At 28.4% G+C, this 11,311-nt stretch overlaps 1 long non-coding RNA gene across 2 annotated transcripts; it reads right to left on the reverse strand.

The window, feature by feature from the left end:
* Positions 1-3,391: 3,391 nt before the first annotated feature.
* Positions 3,392-10,909, reverse strand: LOC107456181 (uncharacterized). Of its 2 annotated transcripts, none has more exons than XR_011636275.1 (2): positions 10,653-10,909; positions 3,392-3,716 (listed from the first exon to the last, which is right to left on the reverse strand). It is a non-coding gene; the product is annotated as an uncharacterized lncRNA (long non-coding RNA). The 2 variants fall into 2 exon arrangements; XR_001585684.3 differs by lacking the exon at positions 10,653-10,909 and adding an exon at positions 10,385-10,645.
* Between the last annotated feature and the right edge of the window lie 402 nt (positions 10,910-11,311).

Raw genomic sequence — 11,311 nt, forward strand, 5'->3', positions numbered from 1 at the left:
TTACAAATAGTAAGATATATTGTCTTAAATCGGATTAAAATTGGAAGAAAAATGAAAGAAGCATCGCGCATATTGGCAGGGAAATACAATTAAAGAAAATTCTATTTTTAATTTTTTCAATGTTTTATTATTATTTAATGAATTATTTTTGTTCCATTTTTTTAAAAATTACATTGAAATTTAATAATTGTTTACGATTGTTTAAAAAGCAAAATATTTAAAATTCATGTATGAGAAATTATTTTAATGTTGCTATTTTCTCATAAATGTTAAAATATATTGTTTAGAAATGAATTAAAATCGGAAGAAAAATGGATTTGAAGCATCGCACATGTTGATCAGGAACTACGATCAATGTAACTTCTATTTTCATTTTCTTTTCTTATAAGACACTGTGCTATTTCTTATAACGTGTATGTTTAAATTTCATCTCACAGCTAAGAACATGCCTTTATGTTATAAACTTTTGATCACTTTTTATAAAGTTAAATTAAACATGAAGAATTCGAAGCAATTTTGCATAGTTAGCTTATTGTTTACGAGATAATTCAGGAATGGGGCGCAAAATTAAGCTTACTGATGAAGAAGAATCAAAATTAGAATTTGAGGTAAAGAAGATTGGACGCTCTGTCATTATCGTGTAAAACTTCGTAAATTTTGGAGAATTGGATGGAATAAAGACGAATCGTGGTGAGAAACTGACTGTATGACAAAAACAGCAGATAATAGGCGAGGCACTAAAACCTAATTCGAGCTAATTTGTGGAGTTTTTTTTATGGAAGTAACCATCATTTGCGTTACATGGAGAGGCAAACTACGAAAACTTCCCACGGTTAGCCTGATTTGCAAAGAGACTCTAAACCTCATTCATCTTCTACTGAAGATGTTTTATGTCAGCACTGTGGTCTGGACAAACAGGGAGCAGAATTCGTTTCAACTAGCCACCGATGATATTCCAACCTGGATCACCTCATATGAAGATGAATGTTCTATCCTCTGAGCTCTGGGCAAACGCGGCTGTCTCTCATATAATCTTTTTTTAAATTTAATTTTATATCCGTCGTTGAACAGCCCACCCAATTGTTGGTTTTAAGACTAGTAATGTTCATCTCGGAAGCCTTGTAATTTTCAACCCAATCTAGAAGACAAGGGTACTCCTAGATCAAGTATTTGTAGAAATTTGCCATAGTGATTTTCATCACTTTTTAATGGAACCAACCAGCATTTGTGCTACATGGACAGATAAACCACGAAAGCCTCCTACGGTAAGCTCGATAGCAACGGGACTTTAACCCATGATCTGTCTACCACTGAGGATGTCTTACGATTACACTGTGGTAGGTGCGAGGCGGGTGCGGAATACATATCAACCAGCCATCGCAGGGATTCGAACCCGATCACCTCCTTTTCAGAAAAGGGCTCTATCCTAAAAAGTATTTAATCTGACTGGAGTTATGAAATGGACAAAAATAATTACGTAAACCATTGTTAAGTGCAAAGCATAAGAAGTATAGGAGTTCTGAGAGACAGAATGTAGTTTTAAGTTGTAAAAAAAGTTCAACTTTGATGGACTGGAGGGAATAGAATCTCATTGGCAACACAGAGCACAAGAATTTTCTTTTAGCCTTAATTTCGGTGGTGGTTCAGTTTTTTGTATGATGATCTTTATCTAGCTTTGAGACAACTTCTCTTTTACAATAACCAAAATGAATTCCACCAAGCACATTGAATTTCTAGAAATTTTTTTAATAAACTATGCAGAAAATTTGGATGTAGATTTTTTTCTTCTTCATATTTTAACAAGACAACACGAGTATCCTTATTTTCGGGACACAAAACAGTTTTTTAAAGGGTCAAATTTATGAATGAGTTAGCAAGAAGCCTGGATTTAAAATCAGTTGAAATTATTTGGGGGTTGGTGCCACAAAAGACTTAACCCTATCAAGAACTCACAAAACCAAATTTGTAGTAAAGTGTCGTCGAATTTCTGCCAAATTTTGCTTTCATTATATTGTAAATTTTATGCCAAATAGAATGAATAGAAAAACGAAAGTAGCACACGTTAGTAAATAGTAATTTTCTTTAAAAATAAATTGTTTTTAATAGAATTTCTATACACTTAAAGTAAAATCAGGCAATGTTTTTATTCCTAAGTTTAAAAATTTATTAATTTAATTCTTTTACTTTTGATTTGCATTTAATTTAATGAATTAGTTGTTACATTATGACTTTGAATCAGTAAATTAACTGTTTCATAATAAAACAAAATTCAAACGTATTTATAATTGTCTTCGCAGGTCCTTTAATAGGTGCAATGAAAATGACCCTATGACTGAAGCTGAGCGTTAATAGAAATTTAGTATTTAAAATCACGTATAACTAATACATAAATGAGCCATTACGAAAAATTGATAATTAATTACTTCGATCACGCTTTCACATGCGCACTCATGAAGCAGTGATGTTATTTCAATCGAAGAGAGCGCATTTTATATGTACTCAATTTCTTAGAGGAAATAAAAGAGCATTAAACAATTAAAAAATTGCAAGTATTTGCTAGTTTCGCCTTTCTTAAATGAAATATTCGTTGCCGAAAAAGGCATAAAATGCTGAAGGTTAAATAAACAAATTCGAAAAAAATATGTTTTGGAATAACAAACTGGCTCGTGCAAACACGAATAATTAATTCTTAATTATTGCCTTGCGTTTAATGTAAACCAATTTTTTATTTAAAGCCATTTTGAATATCGGTGTAAGTTCTCCGGTCAAGTTCGTCTCCTTAAAGTGAAGTAGTTACTAGATGTGCGGGGATAGCCTGGTCGGTAGGGCGCTGGGCCCATTTCCGAGAGTTCGAACCCCGCCCGACGAAGACTCCCCGTGTAGTAAAGTGACTGATGCACGTTAAATCTGTCGAGTCACAAAAAGTCCGCCATGTTCCCATAACAAATCAAAACCTCTGGGGGTACTGGATTGGAGATCGATCGCTCTCTGATTCAGGTCAAAATTACGATCTGTGGATGAATGAATGGATGAATGGGTTCGCCCTATAAACGGGTACGACTTATGGTGTGGCAGAAGTCGAATTCTTGGCCATAGATGGCGCCACTGAAAAACAAGAAACGCACACTCTGCCTTAAATGTGCTCGGTTTCACCAAGCAGGCTTGTCCGTGTGGCAGTGGCATTAGAAACAACAACAACAGTTACTAAATTGCAAAGTAGTTCGTAGTCACTAGATTTAAAAAAAAGTAGTTACAGTTGTAGTAGTTACAGTTACAGTAGTGACAAAGTAAATGTAATTGTAGTAAACTACAAAAATAATGTAGTTTTTGTTTCCACAGCTTGTACCAATTACAATTTAACTTTAATGCGTACGTAAAAGAAAACAATATCTTAAAATGGAAATGATTTTTTAATCTAACTTTTCATCTTTTTTGTTTATGTACATTATGCACTATTTACATACACTACATTTGAAAAACATTTTGAAACAACACACAAACATTCTCATTTCAGAGATGATTCTTAACCGATGTTCTGTTCTTGCAGCAGTTTGGCAACGAGACCAGCAACGAGTAACTGAATAACACCATTGTTATTCCCACTGTTGTGAAGATGCATCGCTGTTGTTTCCTCAACCATAACTAAGCTGAATGCAAGGCAGACGAACAGAAAACCAATAATTGTCTTGTTCATGATTCTTTTTGGATTTGAAGTTCTATCATAGGAAAAAGACATAAAATGAAATAAGTATATCTATTTTTTAACATAAAAGAAGAATTAAAATATTAGGGAGATTTTGCAAATTTACGTTAGGTTCCGTGCGCTCCTGTACGTATGATTAATAAGATTCGTTATTTATGGTAATTTGACTGTTTTGTTTGAATATAAGGAAATAACAATTAAATAAATTGTTATTTACCCATTTTTTTAAGGAATATCTTATAGTGTATTAGTGGGACTTGTTTGATTGCAGTAGGAAACAGATGAAGAGTTAAAAAGTGATCATTAGAAGCACAGGAAGTTTAATGGTTCAAAATACCGGTATTATAGTTCAGTGTTTAACCAATCAACCAACTGAAAATCTAATAAAATCATTTAAGCCATTAAATTAATTCAAATTATTTAAAATAATTTTATTTAATTTATATTAATATATCAAATCTTGTAAAGGAACAACATAATGAGTGCTTTTACTTGTTTCAAAAGTTCAATTACAACTTTTGTTTACTTTTAGCTAGTTCATCTTAAAAACTTCTTACTTCATTTCAGGTTGGTTATTGCTATCAGATGCATTTTTTACATACTTTGAGTAAATTAAAATGCTACCATGTTACGATTATTGCTAATTTAGTTGCGAACAAAATTTTATTACAAGCTGCAAAGAGATACATCGCACGTTATGAGTTACAAAAACAAAATTATTTTACAGTTTAAAAAAATATAGAAAAATTATTAATTTTATTATTACAATCAACAAAGAATGCTGTAATTTTACTCAGAGAATGCATTTTTTTCGCTGTTGATTGTTATTTATAAGAATTCAAAATTTGCATACAACTCACGTAAACTGAAAAAACATGTTTCTGTGTTTCAGTTATGATAAAAAAGATTGAATAGCGAAAATTTTTATTAACTAAATTAATATTATTTAGTGTATTAGCTACCAACAGTAATTACAGGAGGATCTTGTTTTAAGCACAATTAATTATACTTTTTTTAATTAAGCAAAATTTAGGAGCCAATGTTTCAGAGAAATAGTAAATTATTGATTTTATTAATAGATATTATACATAGAAACATAATAATAGAAACATAGAAATATAATGCTTTTTAGCTTAATAATTCGCATGTCCAATACTTAAAATCGTGTAATGGCCAAATAAACGAAAGCGATACGCAGAAAAAAAAAATTTTACAATTGCTGTACTACATAGTAATGAGATTTCTGCTTTTTATTAAAAAAAAGAAAAAAAAAGCATAATTTTGCTTAATAAAACTAAAACATCTGGATTTAAACTTTTTATTTCGTTATTTTTCCGTTCTTATGGCAAAGATTTACCGGAAATTCTGGTTTTCACAATTATACTTCTTATAACCACACATTTAGTAAAAAATGCAAAACACAAAAGTAAATTTGAACAAATAAATGGTTTGTATGCCCTTATCTAAGGTAGCATTACAAAATTGAAAAAGTTTACCACATTTACCATATTTTATCACGCAATATAAAACCATATTTTATTGTATTTGTAATGCGTAAATTTTACCAAACTCATTAAGAAAGCCTCGTCCGTAAAAATAACTGATCTTTTACTTGTTTCCATAGAGCCAGAAACTGGTTAAATTTTACCATATTCTGGTAGTCATGACGATACATTTTTTTCTCAGTGTAGAAAACATTATAAATTCAAAAATTTCATATAGCTTTGTAGTTTTTAATTTTTATAACGTATCTAAAAATAAATAAAAAATAGTTCTACGTTTAAAAACTATAATTCCACATGAAAAATAAATCTAAAAATTATTCAAATATTTAAAATTAAAACCGAAAATATCGTTTCAAATTCTTTCCGATCCAGTAAACTTGTTGCAGATTAATGAGATTTATTTATAAATTTATGACATATTTAATAAAAATGATTTTTGTTTACAAAAGCCATAAATGGTAAAAGCGTTTTTCCTTATAGATAAAAAATATAGTTAAATAGTTAAAAGCTTAACTTTTTTACGCAAACAACTTAAAATCTGCCACTCATGCATAATAATTGCTTCCCAATAGTTATTTTATGCTTAGTAGTAAAAGAAATCCACTGAAGCAGTTTATTGTGAGAAATGTGCGTGTTTAATAATATTTATGAATATTTTAATTTTTAATTAATTCTTCAGTTCAAAAAACTCGAAGGCAGCATGATAATATGATAAATGCTATCAGCCATTTTAATGTGTATATAAAAACTTAACAGTTAAAACAATGCAAGTAAATAGAAAAAATTTTTAATATTATCCAGATTATTATTGTGAATCAAAATATACCAGTTTCGAGAGTAAAAAAATTTTTTTTTGTTTTCTTTATTCATTAAGAAAATATATTTCTGCATGCTACATGTACATGACTACAAACATTCATTGGGTCACTGCAAAAAAAAGGGTTAAAACTACCGGAATGTGGTAAAATTTACCGTATTTCTAGCTCTATGGGAACACCAAAATTTCGGTAATGATCAGCGAAGTGCTTTGTTAATGTATTCGCCTAAAAAAATTTATTCGGCTTAATTTACTTTTCAGTATTTTTTCTAAATGTATGGTAATAAGTACCGTAATTTTGAAAATTCCTTTAAAGCTTTACCACATGAACGGAGAAAATATCTTGGGAATTAACGGAAAAATACCGTATATCTTGGTTTTTGTTACCAGAATTATGCTTTTTTTTTTTAACTAGAAATTTCATTACCAAACAGTACGATCATTTTGCCAGAATTTTTTTTCGTGTCTAGAATGTTGAACGAGGTACTTCCTGCATTGCACACAGTAATTTTAAGCTTTTACTGTGTATAAAAGTTTTCGTTTTTCTATTATTTCTATCTCGATTTCCAATAATCTAAAAATCAGTCAATTAAATAATTTTTCCTATTTACAGTAAGAACAGAAATAATTGCCAAAATGAAAGGAACACAATATTATGAATGCTCATACATTTATTATTCCGTTCAACTATCAAGTTTTTTATTTATCGATTTGAAGCAACTAATTTTTTTTTAAATATTTCTGTATATTTTCAATTTTTGTTAATAAAACGTATGAGCTATCTGCGTTGCTACGGTTCGATAACAGTTTTCTGGCTATGCTTAATCATTTCTTACGAATTGAAATCAGAACTGAAATTCGTTTTTTGTAGTGTATTAAGTTATTTTCCAACGATGGAACAACTTTTGTAGTTTAATGAGTTATCTCTTTTTTATGTAGAAAAATGTGCAGAACTGACTAAATGAAACGAACTTAGCTATAAACGTTTTTGTTATTTTTAAAGATTGAGTTAAAATCCAGACAGATTATCTCAATTATAAATAATAACATGCTGATAAATTTCCTGTTAAAACTGTCAAATAAATTGCTTCATTACTTTTATCACCAGACCCAAATTAAGAAGAATTTTTTGAAAGACTTAGAAAATTAATTCAATTTTTTCGAAATAAGGAGAAGTATTTCAACTTAAATTCTTCTCGAGAAATAGTAGATTAGGAAACGTTTTCACAGGATCAAAGTGTTTTAGTTATTTACAATTTTCCTAAACTTGAAATCAGAATTGCATTTTCTAACAAACAAAATATAAAAGTAATATTTTTAACAACTTTTATTTTTAAAATCATGGATTAATGCAGTTGACTAATTAAAAAAAATTATGAAAAGAATTTAATTACTCTATTAATAGTTAATAATTATGAAAAGCTCATATTTTCTAAACAGTTTTTTTTTATGATTATAGTCCCAATTGTGGCTGCTAAAAAAGAATATTTATCTGTACACAAAACAAGAGAATTTAAATTATGAATATAAGCAATTATTTGCTAAATATAATTTAAATATTTGTGAAGTTCAGATAATTTAAATAAAAAAATTACATACACTCTCAGATTTAAAAAGTTTTCAAATTTATCAAATTACTATTCGATTGCTCAAATGTTCAATATTCAAATTCATCAAACTATTGTTTTGAAACATAAATATTTAATTTAAGATCAAAATCAGACAATACGCAAGAAAATATTTCCAAAGAAAAGCAGAAAAAAATCTATTACTTAATTCAATTTGTAACTTAGAGCATTCATTTTTCTTAACTCTAAATTACTTTTTTCAGCTTTAAAGAGATTGATTATTAAATGGAAATCTTTGAATCTTATAGTAGGAATCTTAGTCTCACAGGTCAGTTGAAATACATAAAAAGTTCATAAATTAAAGAATAAGAGTTATCTTCATTTGAAATTATTTTAAAAATAAATTAAAGTTTATTATTTATGTCTTATCAGAATATCAGGGGAAACAGTAATTACTGCACAATATGTATTAAGTACACAATATGTATAAGAGTGCGTAATTTAATTAGAATATTAAAAGTAGTGATATTAATTGTCAATTATAAATGATTAAATTGTTATAATGTATGACACATATAATTATTGAAATTCAATTTTAAAAAATCGACACAAATCTATATTAAAACTCAATAATTTAATGAATGTTTATCCACTATTGATAAACTATTGTAAGAGCTTTTAAATCTCCAGTTATTTACATTGTAGGATTTAGCCAGGTGATATAAGTATACAATAGTACTAGATATATTAAGCATTTTAGCTAAAATAATGAAATCAGCAAAGTAAATAATAAAAGTAGCGTGCTTTCTTGAAAACTAATTTTTTGAAATTCAGTTTTAGGAACAAGGTGTAAAATAAAATTTTAAAATTCTTTGTAAGTTTATATACTTTGACATATGGAAACATAGACATAAAGATATCTGTTTATATTGTATCAGAGTAGTAACTAATAGATTATACTATAAAACTAAATTTATTAAGGTATCTGACTAGTGCAATAACATGATTTTGAGCAAAATTTACGAAATTGAGTTTATTCTAAATTTCGAATCCTTGTACTCTTAGCTTTCGAAAAATACTTTTGTTTGTACACTAATGCTTTACAAAGTTACATAAGTTTTTGTGCAAAACGATAACAGTGGGTAGAATTATAATTTTAAGATTTTAATGCATTTATCTTAAAATCAGATTTATTCACAATTTGCACTACCTTAATCACGATTTCTCACGTTGTATTTGAAATAATTAGCTACAACTTTTCATGAATGTTTATGATTATAACACACATGTTTTGAAATACAGGCTAAGATGAAAAAGTAAAATTTTATTTTTTTAAGCATGCATTTTCTCAAAGGCAAGTGGGGAAATTTTTAAAAATTTGCTTTTTAATTACATTGATCCCTAACTCAGTAGTATATTCGCGTGCCTTCGAGATAATAGTTCAAAACATAGTTGATAGCCTTCTTAATAAAATCATCAAAGGATTTTTCCTTTTAAGAGAGAATTTTTTTTTACAGTGTTTATCGTATATGCCAAAAAATGCCTTATTTTTATCTAAAAATGGCCATTTAAAAATATTAATTATATATATAGTTTTTTACGATAGTTTTAGAAGTTTTTACGCGTAATGAAACAAAATTCTACATCAAAATTTCAAAAAGAGTTGTCGAAACTTGTCGGATACCTTAAGCATGTCTTTCAAAAGTTCTATTGTCACGTGAAGAAATAATGCTTTTTTGCTGCTAATATATTATTTTCATAACTACTATTAGCCTGCAACAGTTGTTCATAACTGTTAGATCTCAAGCTTAGTCTATCGGCCCTAAATGCCGATTCTGAAAATGGCCGAAAGCGTCTATCTGAACTAAAGCCACAGTTTTGTGAAAATGAAAAGAGTTTTTACCTAATATTATATATAATTATTTAAAAAGTTTATTCAACGCTGCATTATCTGAGCTCATAAAAATTTTAAAAAATTCAGAATTATTCATTCATTTTGATAATTTTCATCTAGGTGGTAAAATCTTGCCATATTTATATAATTTGTTCATTTTGAAACCCATACAGTTTAATATGGTATGTCTAATATTTAAACTTTAAATATTTAAAAAGTTACTCAGACGCTGCAATATCAAGTTTCATAAAAATTTGCATTAATTCAAAATTACTCAATGATTTTGATATTTTTCTTTTCGCTGTAAAATCTCGCCATCTCTCTCGGTGACTTTTTGAAAAAGTTTAATAATTCTAAAAATGTTTAAGAGATTTATCCATTTTGAAGACCAGGTAGTTTTTTTTCCGGTGAGAAAGTACGTCTAATATTTAAGTTTTTTAAATTTGAAATATTTAAAAAGTTACGCAAACACTGCAATATCAGGGTTCATAAAAATTTGCAAATTCAAAATAACTCATTAATTTTGATAATTTTAACTTGGTGGGTTAAATTTCGCCATCTCGGTGACTTTTAAGAAAGTTTAATAATTTTTAAAATATTCAAGTGATTTGTCCGTTTTGAAGCCCAGATAGTTTTTAGCGGCAAAGATGTTATGCATAGTTTAAAATTATAACTTTGCTTTAAGTGTAAAGCACTTAAAATGTGCCTTTTTTTTTAAATTTTCTATGGCAAAATAGATTCTAAAAAAGTATTTAGTTTAAAATAATATCAATAGCAATAAGTGACAAAAGTGTTCAAACTTAAAGTATTATTGTATTCGTTTGTTAAAATCTAGATTTAAATTACGTAAAAGATTTCAAAACTTCACAAAAAAAATCTTTGAATTATTTTGCTTACCTTTGATAAACAGTAATGAGCGTTTGGTTACTCGAATAGTTTTTTCTCGAATGACTTTAAAAGTAGGCGCCGTTTTCCTTTTATATGGATTATTCAAATGTTTCCTGACCCATAGAAGAAAATTAAAGGAAACAAAAGGTAAAACAACGAAATATCATCTGGATTTCATTAACGACTCATTTTTTCCCCTCTGTTAACCTCATTTCTGTAACATCTGGTTTTACCCAAAAGAAAGAGAATAAAAAGAAAAAAAATCAATTTTCATTACCACTGTTGTTACATATTCCAGACACTTTTAAATTTAACTTCCTGCAAATGCAATTAGATCAGAATCGTTATCTTTTAAATTCCATGAGCAGAAGGAGAAATGGAAGAACGATTTTGTTCGATTATGTGGTCCATTTGTATGCAACCACCGGAAACGATTTACTTGAAGGAAGGAAGAAGTGATTACTTCCATCGGTTTATGAATGTCACTTTCAGTTTTTTTTCTTCCCCCTCGCTCAAAAGCGAATCAACGTCCGAAATGATTGGTTTGCTGATTGTGAAAGAAATGAATTGCGTGAGATTTCTTTTTTAAAATTTTTTTATCGATCCACGATCAATTAGTACTTTTATCAGATAGGATTGATTAGAAATTATTTTAAAAAAAAGAGAGATACAAACGAATATTAAAAAAGATCCAATTAAGATAAAACATGACGGAAGGATGTTACTAAAATCAGGTTTTTCTTATTAATAAGAAAGGTCTCGGGTGATAATTATGATAAAATTATGTTTATAAAAAAATCTCGTTGTGGGTTTTGTAGTTTCCCGACGAGTTTTTCAGTTTTTGCTGATTTTTAAAAAAGTTTCCTGGTAACAGACTGCACTCATGATTTTATGTTCATTTCCTACTCTTAATGGTGACTGGTGCACGTTAAATAC

This window comes from Parasteatoda tepidariorum, chromosome 2 (assembly GCF_043381705.1).
Source record: "Parasteatoda tepidariorum isolate YZ-2023 chromosome 2, CAS_Ptep_4.0, whole genome shotgun sequence".
Lineage (NCBI taxonomy): Eukaryota > Metazoa > Arthropoda > Arachnida > Araneae > Theridiidae > Parasteatoda > Parasteatoda tepidariorum.